The sequence below is a fragment of the Balaenoptera musculus genome, chromosome 11 (genome assembly GCF_009873245.2).
Source record: "Balaenoptera musculus isolate JJ_BM4_2016_0621 chromosome 11, mBalMus1.pri.v3, whole genome shotgun sequence".
NCBI classification, from domain to species: Eukaryota; Metazoa; Chordata; class Mammalia; order Artiodactyla; family Balaenopteridae; genus Balaenoptera; species Balaenoptera musculus.
This window is the reverse complement of record NC_045795.1, coordinates 87,178,465-87,203,170: the sequence shown is the minus strand read 5'-3', so window position 1 is coordinate 87,203,170 and position 24,706 is coordinate 87,178,465.

The window sequence follows — 24,706 nt, the reverse complement described above, 5'->3', positions numbered from 1 at the left end:
CTCCTGCCAAGGTCCTGCTATATCTAAGAACTTCATGCATACTCTCACATTTATTCCTTACACTAATACTGTTCAGTGAATACTAACTAACACCCACCAGCTTGCTTCAGTTACAAAAAAAGTGAAATCCAAAGAGCTTCAGTGATTTTCACTCACTTCATTCAACAATATGTACTGAACACCTACCACATTGCAGCCTTTTTCTTTGGTCTAGGGATGTAGCCATGAGCAAGAGGGATCAGGTCTCTGACTCCTAAGAGCTCACATTCTTAGGTCACTTGGGGCATCAGGCAGTACATATGACTAAAAAAAATGTCAATAAATGAGAGTCGTTTGTGTTCATGTGAACGAAAGCTGTCATTTCACCCCCAGATTTCCCATATCTGTTTGCCACACTGCCAGAAATTTCTTAGACTCCAAAGCCAGACTCATTCCAGTATGCCAGAAGAGTTTACCAAAGGAATTTAGAAGAATTTGTTGGTGCCTTGGGTTTTCACTTTTCACATCCTTTGGCATTGCCCTTGATGTTGCTTTCAACTTCATTTTATCCATAGCACAACGATGGGTAAACTAGACAGTGGAAGTCAAGTTGTGACTTACTCTGGGTAAAGTTAGATATTGTGTTTCTGGAAGTTTAACCTTTTGTTACTTTCATTAACATTCTTTGAAATCCTCAGTTTACCTTATCTCAAATTTTATTCAGCACAATTTTCTTAATTCTGCACAGCCTTGAAAATGTATATATACATAACAGCTCAAGGATGAGGGGCAGTGAAGAGAGTCATACCCCTCGCTTGGTAGAATGTTAGTGATTTGATTAAATTGGAAAATAGAACTATAAAAGTATACTAATAATAAAAAGAAGACTTTCATCCTAAAGTACCCAGGAATAATAGAGTATGTGTTCTGGTGCATGTGGTAGAAAGGGAGCCCATAATCTCTAGTCATAATGTCAGCCCACTTAGGACATTTTAAATATTCCTTGACAGGTCCATATGGGGGAAATCATCACTTGAGAAGTATTAAAGAACTATTTTTTTTTAAAAAGATATTGTTATGGGCTGAACTGTATTCTCCCCAAATTCATAGGTTCAAGTCCTAATCCTCAGTACCTCAGAATGTGAGTGTATTTGAAAATAGGTCTTTAAAAGAGGGAATTAAGGTAAAATGAGGTTATATGAGTGGGCAATAATCCAATATAAGTGGTGTTCTTATAAGAAGAGATTAGGACACAAACAGGCACAAGCATAAGGCAATGTGCTGACAAGAGGAAAAGATGTGCAAGCCAAGGAGAGAGGTCTTAGGAGAAACCAATCCTGCAGACACCTTGGTCTAGGACTTCTGGCTTCTGGAATCATGAGAAAATACATTCTGCTGTTTGAGTCATCCAGTCTGTGGTACTTTATTATGGCAGCCCTGGCAAACTAATACAGAGGTGTAATCTCATTGAAATTTAAAAAGAACAAAAGTCATGGCTGGTTCCACTGAAAATCCAAAAGGAGAGACCCACTTATGGGACATCAGGGTTGATGAAATGAATTTACAAATGTATAGTAAACTGGGCAATATACACAGGGTAATAGTCAACTCATTTAACTGGATACCACTTGCATTTCTATGGATAAGATGTATTTGTATTACTATCAGTGTTCTGTAACTTGTAGACTGTAAAATAGCTCAAAGACAGTACAAGGCAGAGGTAACCCAGAAGGATATGCTAGACAAGATATCTAGAAATCTTTTTTTTACCCACTCAAATCTCCCAACATCTCCTCATGGAATCAGGGCTTCTGGGCACAGAGGAAACTTACGGTTTGTTTCCCCTTAAAATATAAAGGGGACACAAGTCTCTGATATCTCAGATTCATCCAGCATCTTCCATAGTTCTTCCTATCTTGGGATTTGAATGGCCAGGCTGGTGAAGGAGATGCTAAAGATAGAGAACAGACCCATCTTAGGGGCTGTACACCAGAATCTAATGTCAAAGGTCTCTTCCTTCTCCCCAGTCTGGCTGATGGGGTGGAGAAAGCAAGGGGAAGACCGCAGACACTCTCTCAACATCCAGAGACTGGCCTCAGGGCAGAGCCATTGGAAACACAAACTCTCTAACCCTCTGAAACTCAACCGTCAAGAACTGTTTTTTTTTCTATGCTGTATGTTTTCAGTTATATATGGAATCGAAAGACTAAAACAAAGGAATGAATATAACAGAAGAGAAACAGACTCACAGATATAAAGAACAAACTAGTGGTTACCAGTGGGGAGACGCATGAGGCTAGGGGGAAGACAAGGGTAAGGGATTAAGAGGTACAAATTATTACATATAAAATAAATAAGATACAGGGACATAATGTACAGCACAGGGAATATAGCCAATATTTTATAATAACTTTAAATGAAGTATTAGCTATAAAAATATTGAATCACTATGTTGTACACCTGAAACTAATATAATATTGCAAATTGAATCTACTTAAAAAAAAGAATTGTTTTCTATTCTCTATGCATTTCTTCTTTGACCCCCTTTTGGAGATACTTAAGACACTCAGGGAGGTAAAGAGGAAACTTTGGAAATGGGGGAGCCACTGGTCATATTTCCAAATACTATCTTATCTCCTCATCGTGGACTTAGTATATGCAAATCTCTGTGCTAAGTAATTTCACATATTCCCTGAGTTAATCTTTATAATGAGTTCTTTACGTGGGGACTATTATTAGCTCTGTGTTTTAGGTGAGCTAGTGTTAGGGAAAGAAATGTTTAAGTGCTGACACCAGGCTTGGAGCCCAGTTTTGTGTGACTTCTAAACTCAACATCTTAACCTGTTATACAGCTTCTTTCCTGATGAGAGGAGAAAATGTGAGCCTAATTAAACCCCAGTCTTTCCACCCAGGTCATGTTCTCATTAGCCCAGGCTAACCTCACTAAAATATTCGAAACTAGCTTCCATGCTTCTGACTCAATGAATCTTCCCTGAGTTTGATTATGAGAAAAACACTTTGCGAGATGCTATTTTGGTTTTCTATTGCTATGCAGTTAAACCCCCCTCTAAACTTAATGGCTTAAAACAGCAATGATTTGCTATTTCTCAAGATTTTGTCAGTAGACTGAGAGATCCATCTGCTTGTCTTCTTGATCAGCTGCATTTAGTTGGCAAGTGGGCTGGGCTGGGGGCCCAAAAACGTTTCTCTCACATGTTTTGGGCCTTAGGGCTGCTTGTTACCTGGGGTACCTTAGCTCTACTTCATATTTCAGTCTACTACTTAGACTCTCTCTCCACTGGCACCTCTTTCTCCAGAGCCTCTACCTATGCTGGAGGATTTCATTTATTACCTTACAGCATGGCAGCTGGGCTCCAAAACAGCATAAGAGGAAACTTCTAGGCTTCTCATGTAGCAGCGCTTCTGCAATGGCCTTTTGGTCAAAGCGAGTCACAGCCAACCCGGAGTTAAGGGGAGAGGAAACAGACTCTACTTCTTGCTAGAAGGAATTGCTGGAGGTCATATTTGCACTGTAAACGGAAAGCACTTCCTTCAGGCCTATCTTGCAGTCTCTGCTCAAATAAATCATTTTGAAAAGTCAATGTCACTAGTTATCCCTCTGATTAAAAATTCTCAGTGGCTCCTCCATGCACACAGATAAAGTTCTAACTCCATCCTCTGATATTTAGTCTTTTGTGATACGTCCTGACTTTGTCACTACTACTTTACTGTCTTTCTTCTTCTTTCCAGGTGGTCCTCCTCCATCTCCCTAAATACTCCTGACTTGTCCCTGAGTCAACAAACTAGAGAAAAGATTTAGGATAACTTTCCAACATACCACATAGAGAAAGATACCTTTCACTGTAACCCCACAGCCATGACAGTTTACAAAATTAAAGCTAGTCATTTCGGTGGGAAAACCACACCAAGTATTCAGAGCTATGCTGACTAATAGAGGCTTGTCTGACTTGCCCCCTTACAATCAGTTGCGAATTGGATACTGTGTCAATATATTTTTTGATGGTTCTATGCCAGATTCTGCTAATTTTAGAACATTCCCTAAACGAGAGACAGATAGATCATCATCAGGCAAATATGCATGAATAGTTGCAACATAACACTTTCAAGCAGCCTTTTCTTTTTTAGGGTAAAAGCTGATATAAATACTTACTCATGTGTCAGGTCGTTTCCGTCAAAGTTATGAGGTAAAGCAGACAAGGACACTTATCACATTAAAAATGGTATTTTTCAGTGTTTTGATTCATATAATGAACCTTCTCAGAATTCACTATTCATGGACACAGCATCTGGAAAGCTATTTAATGATCATAAGTTTTATCTAATAAATAAGTCGGCTTTGTCAAAATGATGTATGTTAAACAGTATCCTTAGGAACATAAAGAACAGAGACTGTATTTCACTCTTTCCATTCTTGTCTCTACTGCCTTAGTATTTTTAGCAAGTTTTCCCAAAACAGTCGCAGAATTTCCAGAAAGGACACTTGAAATTGAGCCATTTTTCTTTTAAACTGTAAGTGTTATCATTCATCATCTCTTTGGGATATTGAATATAGTATCATATATCTGCTTCCATTGTTCTCACACAATAGTTATCAAACACTGGTGAAAAATGATGATGGAAGAGGTTTACATTTTTAAGTTATTATCAAGGGCTAAAAATTACCTATCATATCAATTTTAGGAAGTGTTGGTGTAGAGTTCAAGAAGAATAAAACAACTCCTAATCCAATTTTATCCTTCTTCTCCAAAAAGTTTAACTCTATGACCCTTGGCAGGATTTAATGAAACACTTCCATTTTCCTACGTGAAAAGAGCAAAACCTCAAACAGCAGCCAGTTGAACCATTTAGGATTAGAATGTGTAAGTACCAAGATTTTACAATCACTGATAGAAGGGGTCATGAGACTTTGAAAGAAGCTAATCCTGAATTTATGATGTACCTACCAACATTTCAATGAAAACCACATTGCACCAGTTCTTAGACTTGATTAAAACTACAATAGATCGTATCTTGATCCTTAGCCTTCCTTGAGTCAACACTACTGTAAAAATGCACAGTAAAAATGTATAACAAAAAAAATTTACTACAAAATTAAGGGTTTTGTGAATTTTTGGAATCCTTAGACCTGTAATACCTGAAACGAAGAGGTCCTGATAGAAATAAACCCTCCGTAACCTAGCCCCTGCCTGTGTTTCCACTTTCATCTTGTACCACATTTTGCAACCCTCTGTCTACTTCATCCGCTTTGGATTTCTTTTGGTTCCTCAAGCATGCCAAATTCAGTCTTGTCTGTGGCCTTTTAACTTGTTCCTTCTCCAAACTGGAACAATCTTTCCCCCCAATTTTTGCAGACTGGCTTCTTCTCTTCACTTAAATTATAGTTCTGATGTTATGTCACACTCTCAGAGGCAGGACATTAAGCATGTATTGTGATGTTATTGTACCCTCCCAACACACATATGCATGTGTGCACACACGTGCATGCACACACACATACACAGAGGCACATAGTGTATTGTATTAAATTGTGTTAATTTCTTCGTAACCTTTCTATCACTCTGTCAGCAGGTAGCATGTCTGTCTTACCACTAGATCACTAATATTTGGTACCTGAAATATATTGGATGTATCTTTATAGAATAAATGTATGGAAGAAAGAATGAAGGAATAGATAAATAAAGACTCCTTTGAACTCAAACCGTATTTTCCATTAAATTAATTGAAACCTATTTATGTTACTAAACATGGCATAGTATATCAAAACTTTTGTTTAGTGAATGTTTACATGCATTTTTAATATCTCGTCTCACCTGTGACAAGATGAAACAAAAATACAACATGAAAAAAATTCCCAAACAGGTGTAATCAACAAAGAAATCAGATGGTTGGGAAGGTTTTAAATAGCTTCTCTTTGTTCTTACCTCTCATAATCCTTCACATGTTTTGGAGGTGATCAAAGGCAGTGTTTATAAAGAGGAAATTCTTAAGAGGGAAGTGTTTTGACAAAGACCAAACCAAAAGACAAACAAAGTGAATAGTTAATGAGTAGCTTGGATTCAGGGATGGGAAGGACACATTTTGTTGGGGAAATTGCTCCACGGTGATGAAATGAATCATTAGAGAGCTTCAGCAAGCAAGGCATATAAATCACAAGATTTATCATTTCAGACCTGCTATTCTCCACACGTCCATTTTTGGCACTGGAGTTGGCATCTGGGAATTTTATGTGCTGGATACAAAATAAATGATTAATGTTCCATTATTAAAATTCAATGCCCTAAACTCAACTGTTATTTTGCCAAATTGTTGCCTGAGGAGGTTGATATCTTATGTACTTATTGAGAGTCTTTAGTCTGATAAGAAGTATCCAAAATCTTATAACATGGCTCTGATCTCCGAGAGCTGATTTTCTCTTCAAAGATTAACACTCTCTAAGAGTAACCTACTTCAGGCAGATAACACAGCCATTCAGAGCCTGTGGTTATATTTTCTCAAAGTTCTTTGGGCAGTGTTCGAGGTCCCACTCACTCTGTGCCTAGCAGAATGCTTTGCAACTAATAAATGATGAACTGAATGGGCTCTTTCAATTATTTGGAGCATTGCACTGACAAGACAAATTTATTTGTCCGTTCTCTGTTGAGCTAATTTATGTTGCACTTTGATGTCCACAAATCAAGTTACTTGACTCCATCAGTCATTCTGAAAATAAATTAATTTAATAAAAATTGCAATCATTTTATTTTTCACTCCCAGCCCTTATCGCAATGACTGATTGTACATTGATTTCCCACGTCCTCTTATTTAATATCTGACTCCTGAGTAGAATGTTAGCTCCACAAGGGCTAGGATCATAGCTGTTTTGGTCCCTTTTATATATGTTGATTAGAGTACCTGGCTTATAGAAGCCCATCAATATAAACTTGTAAAATATCTGAATGAATATGAATGAAAAAGAGACATAGACAATTTTTGTTCTTTTATGTATTCATACATTCAACCATTTACTGAGCCAGCCTCTACCCATGAGTAGCTTACTGTCTAGTGGGTGACATACCTACTGCCAATTATAATATGATCTGGAGGGGCTACATTAAAAGTAGATCAGAATGATGTAGGGGCACAGAGCTAGTAAAATTAAAAGCTGCATGAGACCAGGTAGGGAGGACAACTTAGGGAGTTTGGTTTTGATCATCTTGTAATAGGAGTCCACAGAGCTTTTTAAATACAGGAGTGCTCAGTAAACCTGGTATGTTAGAAGTATAATGTGCCTGGCACTGCAAATATGGCACACGGGCAGCAGCTACTGCTCCAAAGCTGGTGAGAACCATGGTCTGGGATTCAGAGAAATCCAGATGAGGACAGGTATAGGTCCAAATTTATTGTTGCCCATCAGAACGTGGTTCCCAGTGAGAGTCAGACTGTTGTTTAGAGATAGGATCTCTATTTATATTTTAAAATATAAAGGAATTAGCCAATATTGACACTTTAACACGTGTCCCTGAATGTGTTGGCTTTGTACTGTGTCATTTTGGCTAAACTGGACCTCCTTTTCCCAGAATTCCCTTCTCTGTGTTGTGAACCTTAGTATTAGCCATAAAAGAAAATTTGCACATTATTTGGAAGGCAGATGCGATGCAGCAACCATATCTTTATACTCTGAAGGTTAAGGTAGGGTACAAGATGCCATGAAGCTTGCATGCATCGTTGCTGGTGCGTGCTGTTGGCCTGGGGCAGCATGTGGACCACAGGTCCTCTGCCAGTTTCCCCGAGCCCTGGGCCAAGTACAGAGGGAGCCAGCATCTTACACAACTCAACACCAGATCAAGGTGGGAAGCACTGAGACGAACACAGGTTCTACTTGTCCACATAGGTTCCGTGTCATCCTTTTGCTCCTCCATGTGCAGCTTTCCTTCCTGACTGACGGTCTGCCTCGCCTCCAGCGATGCTAATCTCAACACTAGACTTGGAGACCATAGCCTGTGTAAATGTCCCCATCAGCCGCACAATCGTGCAAGGACCAATTCCGTAACAAATCCCTTGTTCTACAGCATTTACAGAAGCTGCACTTCTTTGATCAGACCGTCACTGATACACAACCTCTTTGCTCTTTGTGTTGTTGATATTACTAGAGGTTTACTGAGCATGTCCTACGTAGAAGTCCCCATGCCAGGTAACACCTTACATGTAACATCTCATTTAATCTTCTTAACTAAACCATGAGGAAGTAGGCACTCTTGTTATTCCCAATTTACTGATAAGAAAATTGAGGTTGAAAAAGGTCAGTAAGTGACCAAGGTCACATAGTTAAGTAGTAGCAAATCTGGGATTGAACCCAGGAGTGTCTAGGTATTCTCAGCCACTGCCTACACCACCTCAACCCAGAGATTCTGAGGACAAGAGCACGAGCCAGACTCTTGGGGTCAGTCCCAGTGGCACCAGAGACACTTTGCTGGCACTTTTTGGCACCGGTGGCACCACTTCCTGGAGGTGACTTTTGGTGTCTTTGTAGTTAAAATGGAGATAAGTGTTCCTACCGCATAGGTTTGTTTGAGGACTGAGTTGATAGATGTAAAGTGCTTAGAAGAATACGTGGCAAATAGCACTCTTGCTCCTGCCGCTGTGCATCAACCCTGTTCTCCGCTCTGCTCTCAGCAACTCAGGGGCTTCAGATTCCTCCGCCTGGCATCAAATCCACCACTACTGGATAGCACACGGTTAGTCTAACCCTATCGGATCTTTTGACCCTCAACGAAACTAACCTGTTTCATGCCTCATTTCCTCGGAGCTGTTTTGTCTGCTAGATGCTTCAAAGTGCTAAAGTGATTTAAATAAATTTACCTTTGTTAATGTATTACCTAGTTAAATTGTGTGCTCCTCGAGAAACGTTATACCTTAATCCTTAAGCAGGTTTTCACAGTAATTGACATCAAGAAGACTACCTGAAGAGCAGTGCTAGTGGCGAGAATTTCAAATAGGGACGCAGAGCAGGGTAGTGTGTGTGTGTGGTATGTGTGTGTGTGTGTGGTCATTTGACTACTATCAGTCTGTGGTCCCCAACTAGCTGAACTGTCTTATGAAGAGTAGCTAAGTAACATGCAAGTAGCTCGACCCTTTGAATTTCCCCCTTCTTTCCTAGCTCTACTGAACTCTCCCAGGTCTTCAATAAAGCTTTTCTTGCTGCATATATCATAAAGCCTCACACCTAACAGGCACTTTCCTTCTCCCTTCTTTCTCTCTGCCTCTCACTCAGTAGGTGTGCTTTCTTTCATTTCTATTGTTGTAATTACATTTTATGGTGTTTTATTCCTGCCCGTTTAATACAATTTGCACTTTGAATTATACTGCCTATTGTTACGTGAGAGCTATTAATCATGAACCAATGGATAAAGTGCATTTCTTTTTACAATGTGGACCAAAGATCAACAGTTATTATTCTTGGGTCTTAGACATAAGAAATCTGGAAAGACATCATCTGTCAAGATTCCAGTTTGTTCAATTCTAAATTATCATTGACATAAGTCAGTCACTATAAATGAGAAGACATGTATGTGCATGTGTATATATATATTTTGCACAGAAATGATCTTTGTATGAAAATTCCCTTTCATATTCTTTTTTTTTTAATTAATTAATTTATTTTTGGCTGTGTTCGGTCTTCATTGCTGCATGTGGGCTTTTTCTAGTTGCGGTGAGAGGGAGCTGCTCTTCGTTGTGGTGTGCAGGCTTCTCACTGTGGTGGCTTCTCTTGTTGCGGAGGACGGTCTCTAGGCGCGTGGGCTCAGTAGTTGTGGCTCGCAGGCTCTAGAGCACAGGCTCAGTAGTTGTGGCGCATGGGCTTAGTTGGTTTGTGGCATGTGGGATCTTCCCAGACCAGGGCTCGAACCCGTGTCCCCTGCATTGGCAGGCAGATTCTTAACCACTGTACCACCAGGGAAGTTCCCCCTTTCATATTCTTGACCTTGCTGTATTATTCTAAAAGTATCGTAAAATTGAAGGGCAATTTGCAATTCACAAGAAAGAGAAATATGGAATTGATTTTAAAATAGAGAAAATTAGGGAGCAAATGTACTTGTTTCACTTGCTTCTAAAGGACAGAGGTTTCAAATGAGAATTTGAGTTGTACCTTTAGTTATACATACACAGATACTCCACGGTTTCTCTTGAGCCTCTTACAAATTATTGTAAAGTGTTATAACGCTGAGTTTCTCTGTGATCGTCATTATCCTCCCACTACAAAGTTACAGTTTTGGAAATGTAATCACTTCCTCTCTCTTCAAAAGTCTATTTTCTCAAATCCATTGCAAATGTATTTAAGAGGAAAGGAGGGGAATACATTTTAATTTTCATCAACAACAGCTACCTGTCAAGTTCCTCAACTCTTGAGATTTTGCTTTCTAAGGAATCAATTTAAATGACTTTGGGGGCAATGATGGGTATTACCTAACAGAGACAGTATGGACTTTTATTTTGCATACGTGGCCTCACAATTTCTAAGAAGGCAGTTAAATGCATCACGGTGTCCATTGAACAATACAAAATTTAAAGCACAATCATTGGGTGAAATTGTCTGGAAATATTATGAGACATATTTGAACCTAATATTGGAAGGCATGTTTGAGCCTTTTGAAATTCAGGATTGGGGGCTTCCCTGGTGGCACAGTGGTTGAGAATCTGCCTCCCAGTGCAGGGGACATGGGTTCGATCCCGGCCTGGGAAGATCCCACATGCCACAAGGCAACTAAGCCCCGTGCGCTACAACTACTGAGCCTGTGCTCTAGAGCTCGCGAGCCACAACTACTGAGCCTGCGTGCTGCAACTACTGAAGCCCGCGTGCCTAGGGCCCATGCTCCACAACAAAAGAAGCCACCACAATGAGAAGCCCGCACACCGCAACAAAGAGTAGCCCCAACTTGAGGCAACTAGAGAAAGCTGCGTGCAACAACGAAGACCCAACGCAGCTAAAAATAATTACATAAAATAAATAAATTTATTAAAAAAAAAAAAGAAATTCAGGATTACTTTTGTTATCACCTCCTTCAAGAAGCTTTTCTTGCCCATACTAGGTAAAATAAATCATCCATAACCCAGTGTTCCCTGTGGTTTTTCATAGCACAGGTCTACACATCTGCCCTGTAGTTGCTTTCACACTTCCAATTCAGAATCCTCCTGAGAACAGACACTGTCTGTTTCTGGATCCCAGGGCCCAGGACAATATATGGTACATGCTAGGAGCTTGTTAAACATTAGTGGAGGAGATGCAAGATTGTCACTGACTTGACACTTCAAAAAACAATAATGTAGTTTGCTTTTTTTGGTGGGGTAAGAGTGAACATGTATGGAATGCAAACCCTATTTTCCCAATTGGAGAGTAAGCTTCTGAAATTTGGATCAAGTTTCTAATTTTAATTTATTCTGTGTTAGTTTGTTATTGCTGTGTAACAAATTACCACAGTTTAGCAGCTTAAAATAATTCCCATTTATGATCTTATAGTTCCATAGGTCAGAAGTCCAACTGAACTAGACTGGGATTGTTACTTAGGCAATCAAGGTGCTGGCTCTGTTATGCTCTTATCTGAAAACGCTGGGAAAGAATTTACTTCAAAGCTCGTTCAAGTTGAGGTAGAATCTGGTTCCTGGAGTGATATCTCATCACAGCCACAGGTCCACCACACTTAATGAGAGGGGTTATAGAGTGATGAGGGTCATGGGGGTATTTTTAGAATTTTACTTACCACAACTTCCTTTGTACCAAACAAGTGTTATGTATATATAATAGGTACTTGAGAAATGCTGAGGAATAAATAAGTGAAATGAATAAAAATAGAGGCCCTTGCCCCCTATAAAATTAGATGAAGGGCCCGTGGTTGGAGAAAAGATGGGCACACCTTATCCCCATTGACTTCTGGTTTCGTCCTGCCTACAAAGTCCTCAAAGGCTGTCCTGTCTCCAAGTCTTTAAACACTGATGGTCTTGACTAAAGTGTGCTCCTTCAGGTTGAGACAGAAGAGCAGCAACTGATAGATTTTATGCCAGAACATTCCATTTATAGTGCAGTATAGATACAAATTAGCTTTTCTTGTTTTCATTTTGAAAGTTAGTGCTTAGAATATTTCCTGGCTCTAAAAGTGCTTAAAATACATATATATATATATATATATATATATAAGTGCAATGCCATGTGTCTTTCAGTATGTGGCACTAGAACACATGCAGATATCCCCACTCCTGACAGAGGCAGACACACATGTTCAGACACCAGCTGAGTTTAATACTGTGCTCAAAATCCACTATTAGCCTTGAAACTTTCCCTCCCTGGAGATGCTTAAGTTAGATGTGACTGAGAGATTTCACATTAGGATAATAACTGTACAAAATGACTTAAAAAACTGGATCATTGACTCTAAAGAGCAGAATCGGTGACTCAGCCGTAATTTGTTACAAGCCCTCATGACCCCAGCACAAACCTAGGTGCCATAGGAGCAGCTATTGATTTTCGTAGGTGATAGAGTTGAACTGGGAGTAGTCTGTTCATGGCTGCAGATAAGAAGTTAATCTGTAGTTTGTGCCCAGCCCCAGGAAAGGCAGTAACTGCTCTTGGCACCTGCAACTGCCTTTAAATATCGCCTTTCCTTCCAGCTCCCTGGGTCAGACAGAACCGCCCGTCCCCAGTATCCATAAACTTCATAGCGCATCTGCTACTCCAGTTTTCACTCTTCTCATGACTGTGTGGCACAGCTGGGCACCAAATTCATCATCTTTGCTCTTTTCACCCATTTTCTGCCTCTGTTTGACACATCATGTGGAGAGCTGATAAGCTAAATTTAAAGGAGAAGGTAATTCTATTTCAAACATAATATTAAGGGCCTTGGCCTTCAGAGATCAAAAGAAATCAGATAACTGGGCTAGAGGAATTCAAGAACACGTGTAAAATCTGTTGAGTTTGTCTTTTTTTCCAACTTCATGGGAATATCCAGTAGTTGTTGATATTTGGAGGGTTTGGCACGAGCATTATGCAAGGCTTTGGGGTTACAGTGGTGAATTCAACAAAGCCCCTACCTTGAGGAGCCTATATTCAAGGAAAGAAAATAGAATTAAATTAAAATGCTGCACATTTTATAATTGCAAGTTTGCAAAGTGATTTGAAGGAGCGATACAAGATGCCACGTAAGCATATAGTAATGGGGGTTCTCACATAGCTTGGGTGAGTCAAGAAATGTTTCCTGAGGAAGCGGTATTTCAGTTAGGATCTGAAGGAAAAGTAGTCAAAGTAAGTCCAGAGAGGGGAGAATAGCGGTTGAGGCAGAGGAAACTTGGATTCCCAGGGCTAAACATGCATGAAGCCTTCGAGTCTAGAAAGGGTGTGGCATCCTCCAGGACTGACGACAAGGTCAGTGTAGCTAGAGAAGAAGCGAGGCAGAGGTGGCACACCATGTGTGTGACCCATGTGGGTAAGTAGGGAGCTCTGCTCCACACCGTAATTCAGGGACCCAGGCAATGGAGGCTCTGCCATCTAGTAGCTACACCATCTAGAGCACCAGTCATCCCTAGCCACCAAGGGAGGCAAAAAAGATACTGCAGAATTGCATATGGGATTGTCACTCTTTCAGCCAGAGTGACACCTGTCACTTCTCTTCATATTTCCTTGCCAGAACTAGTTACCAGCCCCTGCCTAATGGTAAGAGATCTCCAAAATGTAAAGGAGCACATAGGATATTTGATGGTCATTACTATATGTGTCAGAGAAGGCACTGGATGGTTTTAAGCATGGGACAGTCATCATCTGGTTTTGTAAATGGGCGCATGAAAACCACAAGCCTAATTAGAACGATGACATTTTCCTTTTATACCACATATACGTTATATATATGTTAGTTAATATATGACTAAAAAATCACAGGATGCTACCAATGTGCATCTAGAGTAGAGCAAAGAATTTGAAAAAAATTCCTCGTAATAACCTCACGGTCAGAAGGGCAAGTCAAGACTGTATCATGCAATCTGTGTGAGTTACAATCGGAATTATCTTACATATGTGATCTTATTAAAGCTTGGGGAGCTTTCTAGGGGTGCATCAAAAGGCTCTGTCTTTAGTCCTGTGATGCTCAACATTTTAATCAATAACTTGAATAAGGGTTTAGAAACCATGCCATTGAAATTTTCATATTGATCTAAGGTAGCAGTGATACCAAAAGATCATGATAAATTGAGGAAAGACAAACAAAAGCTGATGTAGTTTATTTTAGCAGGGAAGATAATAATAAGATCTGGTTTGGGGGTCAAAAGACCATCTTACTGTCCAATCGAAAAATCAGGCAAATGCAGTTCAGAAGCAGTATTGTGTAAGGTGAATTTTGGGAAATATGTGGACCTTCAGTTCAAGATGAGTTATGAGTACAACAAAAAAACCGGGCTATTGATGTGTTAGGATCAAGAGAGGGGAAGCCTGATTCCCACCCCCAACCCACATGTTGGTCAAACCAGAGCTCAGGTATTTATAGTTTAAAAAAATACGCAGTAAAGCTAACCAACTGTAGGAATTAGGGTTATAGGATAGAATGCCCATGTTATAAACCTGGACAGGTAGAAATTACAGTTTACTTAATTAAATTGGAAGGTGAGCAAGGAGAGAGAAGTTGGGAAGAAACTTAAATGTAATTGAAGATGGGTGAAAGGCAAGGGAGTAAGGTCAAAGGACAAAGCTACCGTGAGGGAAGGGAAAATGGAGTGAAGTGAGGCTTAGCTGAAAGAACAGACTTGAGAGGGATGTAGTGATTACCTTTAATTACTGAAGGACTTTCAGGTGGGAGATGGATGAATTCTGTCTGACCTTAAGGGATAGAACTAGGGCCAGTAGATGCATATTGCAGGCAGGTGGATTTGGGCTGTATCTCCTAATAGCCAGACTCGCCCAAAGAAGCAATGAGCTGTCTCAGGAGGACATAAGTTCCCTGTGGTCATCAGCTCATGAGCAGAAGAGTTTGAACAGAGGACAGGGTATGTAATCATAATTGCTAACACGTATATAAATGCTTACAAGATTGTGCTAAGTGCTGGCTTACACTGTGTCATTCAATGTTCACCTTGTGAGACAGGCACTGTTATTCTGTCCATTTCATTGATGAGGAAACTGAGGCTCAGAAGAAAAGGTTCAGTGACTTGGAGGAACTGCTGGAATTTTGGCAGTCTGACTGCTGAGTGTTTTATCCTCAGGATGAATGTTTCTTTCTTGAGCAGAAATCTTCTTGAGGGAATTCAAGGAACAGGGGCATAGAAGTCAAAGGTCAAAGGTTTCCTCAACTTAGAGACTCCAAATAAGTGGGGCAAATTCTGGCATTTGGAAATGTGGGGAGAGCCAATTCATTGGAGTCAATATAATGTCCTCCATTTAACAAAATTCTACTGTATCTTACTTGACCAAATCGAATGCCCCAAGGGAGTTTCTCCATAACATGTTGAAATGGATTTCCCTTCCCATTTGAGTTTCTGATTGCAGCAGAATACTCTCACTGTGGACACCCCCCAGGCCATGCATTTCTTTCCCTTCATTCACAGGGGCTTCCTGGCTATTCCTCAAGACCATCAGGCTCACATCTGCACTGGGCTTTTTGCACTGGCTATTCTATTCGATATTTGCCTTCCTTATTTCCCCCCAAGTGATCTCCATGGCTATTTAATCATCCTTTTCACGTGTTGGCTTAAATGGTATCCTCTCAATGCATCCCACATGTTATATAAAATGATCTTCCCCTTCCTCCCCCAAACATTCTCAACACCCCTTATCCTGTCCCCCTTTCATCTTCCATAGCACTTAACTTCTGATGTACTCTGTACTTCACTTATTTCGTGTTTTCATTGCTTAGTGTCTGTCTCTGCCGCTAGTATGTACATTTTCAAGGGACAAGGACTTTGGTTTTTGTTCACGGGGTCTTGGAATGAGACTGGCCTGTAGTAGGTACACAAGAAATTTTTGTGGAATAGATCCAGAATTTGCTCAGAAGTTTGCAGCTTGAGGCCTGCTCAAGGTCTGGGGCGTTGACTCTGAGCAGTAACTTACTTCACCTCCTTATTTCAGTCTCTTTGGCAGATCATGTTGGTCAGTTACAGAAAGATAGTTATGGCCACCACTGACTAGTTTCATCCCTGGTAATGCTTTGTAGTAGGGATCAGCAAGCCTTTTTATAAAGGGTCAGATAGGGGCTAGTTTAGGCTTCACATACTGTACAGTTTCCTTTGCAGACCTACAGTGTGCCAGAGACTGTTACATGGGCTGACAAACAAGCCAGGAACAAAACAGACTGTGCTTATCATGAAGCTTACAATCTAGCAGCAGGGGAGAAAAGCAAGCACATCATTTATTACAAAGGTAAAAGACATTCTGCATCAGACGGTATGTTGTACAAATATAGCCGTGAACAATTTACAATTGTCAGGTGACAACATGCTATGAATAAACATGTTAGGGTAAAGGGACAGAGGGACAGGATGGGATGTGCTATTTTTAAAAAAGAGAGGGAGAGAATCATTCTTATAAGGTGAAATTTAAACACAGAGATGTAAAGGAAGTAAAGGCGTGCAGCCTGGCAATATTTAGGGACACAGTTCTCTAGGCAGAAGAAGTGCTAAGCCAGGACACTGAAGAACTCTGGGGGTGTTCAAGGGGGATAAAGACAGCAAATAATATAACACCACATCCCCCTACTTCCCAAGCCATACATTTCTCTATCTCCCTTCTGTATTCTACTGGAGGTAAAATTGTTAAGTCACCAGTATACATCCTCTTCACCTCCTTCACCCAGAGAGAGAACCCTTTGGTCTCATTCTCTTTTATGTTGTTATAGCAAATTATCTGAGAGAGTAACTCATATAAAAATATAAAGAGAGTGTGAAGTGTTTCCACTCTCAGAATATTTTAACAAGAGTTATACACCAAAAGAAGAAATATCTAATCTTGGAAAGCTGAAATTAGCAAAGGCAGGAAACTACAATAGGTTAATCAAAAAATATTCACAAGTTCGTCTTATCCTAAGTGCTCATTGTAGCTGGTGTGAGGAACTCAGGTCTAAATTTAAATTCTCTCTCTGGTTCTGTATTATGTCCTGGAGTGACTGAGGTTTAAATCTTTTTACCTTACTGGGACTTAGTTTTGTCATCTGTAAATTAATGGTTTAGGCTAGAGCCAGAATGACAACTATCTCCATCAGCTCTACCCCATTTCTGCAGTCATGGTGGACGTAGTAGAAGTTAATCATGGCTCATTTTCTACGAAACCAGACTGAGCATCAGAATCCTACTTAACACAATATTTCCGGTGACAACGCCCAATCAATGAGGGTTGACCCTGGAGATGAAACATATTTGACCCTTAGGGACAAGATAATCCCTAAGACTCATTCTTTTTCTAAAACTAAATATCTAAGTTGGATTCTTGAAAATAGGCAATAAGCAACTGGTGAATAATTCTTTATTCCAGATGCGCAAAGGAAATCTTACAAAGGCATTCCAGGAGAACTTTCCTTTCTTTGTCAGCCTTCCTGACCTAGGCATGCTAGCTCTGAAATTAACGTCATAAAACTACTATAATTTTATTTGTCAGATCTTGAAGCCATACTTGGTAAATTGAGAGTGAAATGAAGTTAAAAAATTAAAATGCCTCTCCACCTGGAGGCAAAAGAAATTGTATATGGGGTAAAAAAAAAAAAGGAGCGACCATTCAAGGAAGAGTTGGCGAGTGAACAGGAATAATGGAATCTCCTTATGAAATGATTGATACACAACTGAAATTCAGCACCTGACATTTTCCCTGTTGTCTTTTCAAAGTGGCCTGATGGCAGCCTATATTTCTTTCTTCTTGTATGGATCCCCAGCCCCAAGGGTCCCTTTTGACCAGCCATAGAGTTCTCACACAGGACAGCAGGCTGTCTGAGGCACTGTTTACTCGGCCGTTATGCTCCCAGGGAAAGTTAATAGATCAAGTTTAAGGGCTGTCTGTAAAGTTGGTGGCCTTTTGAAGTAATCAAAACAAGGGGAAAGGAAAAAAAAAATCACTTGTACCTTAACAAGGTCTAAAGTTGGCTTTATTAGGAGTTTCCAGTGGCAGAGAGAAACTTTTTGTGTTTTTGAACTTCGTGTGTCTTTGAACCAATGAAGCTGAGCTCTAGAATGAATTCATCGATTTCTGTAATCTTAAATACTCATTCTTCTCCTGCAGTATTGTCAGGTGCAATCCATGCCAGAAAAGAAGCTGTCTTACTTCCTAGGTCACAAACAAGAGTCCGCAGGGGAACGAGGCAAATATTTTGTACTTTCTTTTCAAGTCACCATTTGTTTCCCTCAACACTCATCATAAAAGACACCCATGGGAGTCCTTTATGAAGTTGCCCTTCTTTCCTCTTCTGTCTTCCATCTCCTTTCTACCCCTTCTGGTTTCCTGGTGTTTTTTATTGTCTATCACCCAGCAGAGTTAAGTCTTTCAGATATTTTATAGTGAAGCAGCTACAACAGTAATGACACTTCTACAGATATTAACTGTATTTTATAACTTTCGTTTGTATGCAAACAGCGTTATTCTATTTTTTTACTGTTTTACCAGGGAATCCCTCCGATCAGGAAGAAATGAACAGGCGAGAAGATTCTGCGGGAAGGAAGATCCAAGGCATATGACACAGGAGCATTGTTTGGAGGATGTCTGCCTGGAGGTAGGGTAGAGCCATCTTGATGCTGGTCCACAAGCAATTATTACTACGGGGTGGGGTTTCCGGCACTGAGACCCTGAGGATGGCAGGGGAAGCAGGCTCAGGAATGAATCCTTTCTTTTGACGTGATGGCTTTTATATGTTTAGGGTCACACACTTCTTTCAGAATCTGATAAAAATTTTTAAAAGTTTCTCCAGAAAAATGCACAATATTTTAGATTCATGTACTCCCTTGAGTATATTCAAAGAAATCAATGAACTTGAGTTTAAGCTAGAAGTATAGAAGCTGTCATATGTGATCCTGTAAATCACCAAAAAGTTAATTTTATATTGACTTTCTTTCATGTTTCCTTTACCTACCTCCTTCTCAGATTTTAGGCAATTTGACATGGAGGTTAAGAACTCTGAGTTAGAAATTCCTAGACTCGAACCCTGACCCTGTCCTCACTTCCTGCGTGACCTTGGGCACATTACTTAACCTCTCTGGGCCTCTGTTTTCCTCTAGTAAAATGGGATAACAATGTCATCTCATTCTGTCAATGTTAAGATGTGCTTATCCTAGCACAGCCTTAGCGCTCAATAAATAGGAACTCATTTCATAATTTCCAAAACATAAAAGGATTTGATTACTTTTTCCTGTCACTTATAAAAGCAAATCATTTTTGTTTTTGTGAATTTTAATTAACATGATCAGAGCACTTGTTGTGAGCAGGAAGACTAGTTTTTTCTACTCTGAATTCTAAAGCATCTTGCTTGTATTAATAAATGGAACTCAGAGCTCATACACAGTTCTGATCTCTCGTGACCTGTGGAGTTAGACATAATCATTGACTCTTTTATAGATAGGTTGCTGATGGAAGCACAAAGGTCAATCCCATGAATGCAGAAAGAGCATTAATTTATTTCAAAAGGGCTGGTGCCAGCATTCTGACCCTTGACTTCATGAACCCGGGGGAAGTCAGATTACCACTCAGAGTCTCAGCTTCCTCAGCGATAAATTGGGCATCACTGTGAGGGTTGAATGTGATAAGAAAATATGTTTACATTTACAAATGTTGTTGTTATTGTGCCTCTATCTCAACTCCCACCAGATCTATGATTTCCTGGGGAGAGTGGGAGCTAGACTATAGCAGTAGGTTAACCTTGTTATGTCCTCCAGAATGATCTTTCTAAACTCAAATCTGATCATGCCCTTCCCTTGCATAAACCCCTCAGTGGATCCCTTCAGAGGAAGTTCTGCTCCCCCAGAATGACGGCCAGGGTTCGCCATGGCCCAGACCTCCCCACCCGATCCTCCATCCCTCCCCTCCCACTGCTGTACCCCACACTGCATCCCACACTGCTCTTCACAAAGCATCCCACACTGCATCCCACACAGCATCCCACAAAGCATCCCACACAGCATCCCACAAAGCATCCCACACTGCATCCCACACTGCATCCCACAAAGCATCCCACACTGCATCCCACACTGCATCCCACAAAGCATCCCACACTGCATCCCACACTGCATCCCACAAAGCATCCCACACTGCATCACACACTGCATCCCACACAGCATCCCACAAAGCATCCCACAAAGCATCCCACACAGCATCCCACACTGCATCCCACAAAGCATCCGACACTGCATCCCACACAGCATCCCATATTGCATCCCACACTGCATCCCACAAAGCATCCCACACTGCATCCCACACTGCTCTTCACAAAGCATCCCACACTGCATCCCACACAGCATCCCACAAAGCATCCCACACTGCATCCCACACAGCATCCCATATTGCATCCCACACTGCATCCCACAAAGCATCCCACACAGCATCTCACAAAGCATCCCACACAGCATCCCACAAAGCATCCCACACTGCATCCCACACCGCATCCCACAAAGCATCCCACACTGCATCCCACACTGCATCCCACAAAGCATCCCACACTGCATCCCACAAAGCATCCCACACTGCATCCCACAAAGCATCCCACACTGCATCCCACACAGCATCCCACAAAGCATCCCACACTGCATCCCACACAGCATCCCATATTGCATCCCACACTGCATCCCACAAAGCATCCCACACTGCATCCCACACTGCTCTTCACAAAGCATCCCACACCGCATCCCACAAAGCATCCCACACTGCATCCCACACTGCATCCCACAAAGCATCCCACACTGCATCCCACAAAGCATCCCACACTGCATCCCACAAAGCATCCCACACTGCATCCCACACTGCTCTTCACAAAGCATCCCACACTGCATCCCACACAGCATCCCACAAAGCATCCCACACTGCATCCCACACAGCATCCCATATTGCATCCCACACTGCATCCCACAAAGCATCCCACACTGCATCCCACACTGCTCTTCACAAAGCATCCCACACTGCATCCCACACAGCATCCCACACTGCATCCCACACAGCATCCCACAAAGCATCCCACACAGCATCCCACAAAGCATCCCACACTGCATCCCACAAAGCATCCCACACAGCATCTCACAAAGCATCCCACACAGCATCCCACAAAGCATCCCACACTGCATCCCACACTGCATCCCACAAAGCATCCCACACTGCATCCCACACTGCATCCCACAAAGCATCCCACACAGCATCCCACAAAGCATCCCACACAGCATCCCACAAAGCATCCCACACAGCATCCCACAAAGCATCCCACACTGCATCCCACAAAGCATCCCACACTGCATCCCATATTGCATCCCACACTGCATCCCACACTGCATCCCACAAAGCATCCCACACTGCATCCCACACAGCATCCCATATTGCATCCCACACTGCATCCCACACCGCATCCCACACAGCATCCCACACTGCATCCCACACCGCATCCCACACCGCATCCCACACCGCATCCCACACAGCATCCCACACCGCATCCCACACAGCATCCCACAAAGCATCCCACACCGCATCCCACACCGCATCCCACACCGCATCCCACACAGCATCCCACACCGCATCCCACACAGCGTCCCACACTGCTCCCCGCACAGCTCCCCACACTGCATCCCACACTCGGGCTGCACAACCATGGACCTCTCCTCCACATACCTGACATTTTCTTCACTTTCATGTTTTAAACTGATATGAAATTATGTTATTCTTATGTAAAGGCAGCATTTTGACAAAAACTTTGAAATACAACAACTTGGCCCCATATGCTTGGGTAGTAGAACAATGAGAAACTAGAAAAATGAGTATATCCCCCTTTCTCTCAAAACTTTTTTGTTGCTGCAAATAATCACCTTTGGTTAACTCTAGGAATACCTACTTGTGACTTTAAAAAAAATTCCTGTTTTTTGGCATTTAAGGATCTGACTGTTATTCGTTTTAAGAGGAAGGAAATGGGCTGTGCTTTCTAATCATTTGCTCTCTATATATTGGCGATGTGATAATTGTGTGATGGAATAACTTACTACCATGATATACTATATATGCTAAAAATAAGGCATAATGTCTCTGCCTAAATTGTTCCTTTAAAAAGCAAGTGTTACCTGGTACTCAATTCCTCACAAAGTCTCTCAAATTAAAGGCGTTGCAGGAAGGAGGACCCCCTTCCAGTGTCCGAGAGTGGACTCTTGTCTAACACTTGGAAATGAATTGTCCGAGGAGACACATGTGCTAACAAAGCAAAAGACTTTATTGGGAAGGGGCTCCCAGGTGGAGAGCAGCAGGGTAAGGGAAGCCAGGAGAACTGCTCTACCACGTGGCTCGTAGTCTCAGGTTTTATGGTAATGGGGATAGCTTCTGGGTTATCTCTGGCCAATCATCTTGCTTGGCCCATGTTTGGTCTGACTCAGGGTCCTTCCTGGTGGCGTACGCATCTCTCAGCCAAGATGGATTCCAGCGTGAAGGATTCTGGGAGGTTGGCAGGTTATATTATGGGCTGGTGTCTCCTCCCTCCTTCTGGCCCCTCCCGAATTCTCCTGGTTATTTATCGGCAGCAGGACCACATTCTTTATTGTGACCTCCTGTTGTGAGACAACTCAGGCAAGTGGTTATTATCGTGCCTGGTCAAGGCGGGCAGTTTCGGTCAATGGTCCCCTAACATAGGTATTCTCTAATATTCGTCTCCTATCGCAAATTCAGTGGCCTAACGCAAAGCAAATTTATAATCTCACAGTTCTGTAGGGTCAAAAATCCAGTATGGATCTCACGGGGCTAAAATCACAGTGTCAGGATGGCTGTATTCCTCTCTAGAGTTTCCTTTCTGGGGAGAATCAATTCCTTGGCTCATTCAGGCTGTTGGAAGTATCAGTTCCCTGTGGTTATGAAACCGAGGTCCCTGTTTCCTTGCTAGCAGTCAGCTGAGGACTATCCCCAGCTTCTAGAAGCTGTCCTCATGCCACCTTCCTCCATCTTCAAAGACAGGGAGGGCAGTTGAGAGCACTTCTCGTGTTTCAAATCTTTGCAGCCTCTTTCGTTATTTCCTTTCTTTGACTAATCCTTCATCCTCCCTCCCTCACTTTTAAGGACACTTGTGATTATTTTGGGCTGGCTGGCATAATCCAGGATCATCTCTCTATTTTAAGATCAGTTGATTAGCAATTTTAATTCATCTGCAAACTTAATTCTCGTTTGCTATATAAACTAACATATTCACAAATTCTGGGGATGAGAACATGGACCTCTCTGAGGGAGGGTGTGTTTCTCTGTTTACCATATGTCTCAATTACCTTTTTTTTGATCAAATAAAGAACTGTTTGAAGATACACATTAGCCAGAGATGACCTCAATCAATGCTGGTTGGAAAAGGTCAGGGGGTCAAAAGGTAGAATTGTTAACAAGTGAGTCAAGATGTGGACATTTGACACAGGTTTGGTAATTATCCTGGCACGTGTGACCTCAGAATTTGCAAGCATTGGATGCCTATTGTAAACAAGCTTTTTCGGATCACTTACAAGGCCACCCAGAAATTGGAAAGCATGACTTTACACCTACAGGATGAACAAGAAACCAACTCTTTTCAGGTTATACGAATGAATACTTGTGGCTTAGGATACAAATCTCTAGAGACAGCCTCATACATAGATTTGAAAAGTATTGAACAACTCAGAGAAATGACATCATAAAACTGCCCTAGATGACTCAAACAGTAGCTCTAGTCATGACAGACACTAGTGTTAAAGATCATTAGGAAGAGCTTGAAAAAATGTGTTTTATAAAATGTGAGAGTATGAAAGCAATAATTTAAAATTAACATATATATTATAGAAGCAATTTAAGTATGCATAAGGTAGTAATTTAAAAATCGTAAGTCTACAAATAGCTCAAAATTTTAAAAAATAAACTTATTGGAAAAAGCAAATTCACTTTATGCTGAGAATGGCCTTACATGTAGTATCTAGCTATGTATCTAGCTATAAGAGAGTCGAACTGTTTTCTAGATTACCCGTCTAGTTTACCTTTGGGCTAGAAGAAGTGACCATAATAAAAATATATATAGTTTGTTTCCTTCAGATTCAAGAATTGATGGTGTTGCATTAGCCTTAAGACTTGCCAGTAGAAGCCTTAAGTCACTTTACACACAGGATACAATATTGTAAGAAAAAGGTTTCCAGTAGGATGATTAAAACCAGATTATCTTGTCTATTTTACGAACTACTTCCTTAAAGTTCTACATTGTTTGATATCCAAAGGAAGAGAAAATACACTGTGTACTAACATCTTAATTTGAATTCCACTCATGAAACTCCAAGCCCCCTCTGCCCCCCCAAAAATATCATTGTTACAATCTCTTTTCCAAGCCAAAAATTCAGAAGAAAAAAGTGCTTCATAAAAGTTAGTTGGTACTGTATTACCGATTCACTTCTTGGGGCATAACTATGTGGAATTAGAGGAAAAACTTGTGAAATTGGATGTGGTAGGATGGACACACCTAAAGGAGCTTTCTCCAGTGAAAAGAATCAGTTGCCAAGCTCAATATGGTGCATTTCTGTTATACCAAACACGGCAATTTGTAGCGTTCAGAGC